Source organism: Nansenia antarctica (genome assembly GCF_963989245.1).
Source record: "Nansenia antarctica genome assembly, chromosome: 3".
Lineage (NCBI taxonomy): Eukaryota > Metazoa > Chordata > Actinopteri > Argentiniformes > Microstomatidae > Nansenia > Nansenia antarctica.
In genome coordinates, this window is record NC_137688.1 from 59,246,531 (window position 1) to 59,247,425 (window position 895).

The window sequence follows — 895 nt, forward strand, 5'->3', positions numbered from 1 at the left end:
CCACTTCAGGACCAGGCGGGTGAAGGTGGAATGCTCCCTCAGATAATAGTGGCAAATTACCTGGAGTGTTTTTAGTCCCGGTGAAACCTGCTTGTAACCTCTCTGCCATGCACAGGGATCAGAGGGGAACTAGACATTCATGAATAGAACAGGAAAAACAAGATACCAATGTCCTCAGAGGTGTTTCCACATAGCTCTCAACAGGGACTGTTCGCTTTTATTTTGGTGATGCAATAGACTCACTTTGATGCCACTTACAGTGTTTCTTTTTGATTGTCATTGGTGTTATTATATAACGGTTTGACACAGTCACATTATAAAAAAAGAATGGTTGGTAAATCACCAAAAGTATAGGGAAAGTGCCAATGATAATTCAAATTAGTCACCTAAGATAATCATTTCAAGCTGCTTTCAGGACAAGACTTCTTATTCTTAATGTATGTGAGCAGTAAGGGGAGATGGTCTAGTATTTCCATTTGTAAAGGTCAATTTTGTCATTTCATGTACTTGTTATTTATGTAATTCCAATGGACTTGTTGTGGTATGGTGGACAATTGTGGAAAATCAATCAGAAATCATGTTGAGCTGAAGGGAAGTGGAATAGAACGACTTCTGAACAATCAGCTTCTTCAAACAGCTCTGATTCCATTTTCAGTATGGGAGACAATGAAAAAACAGCTACATTTAATGAGTTAATTGTTAGTTATACGGTAACAACTGTATAATAACCTTTGCTTGAGATTAATGGAATGCTCATCGATCGACCCTCAGCCAATCCTGCTACTTGTTCATGTGGATGATGTGGATGGTTTGTTTTTGTATATCATGTGATTAAAAGATGGATCTTTTTTCAACTTGACATTGTAAGTGTGTAATGAGAGTAAAAGATGAATTA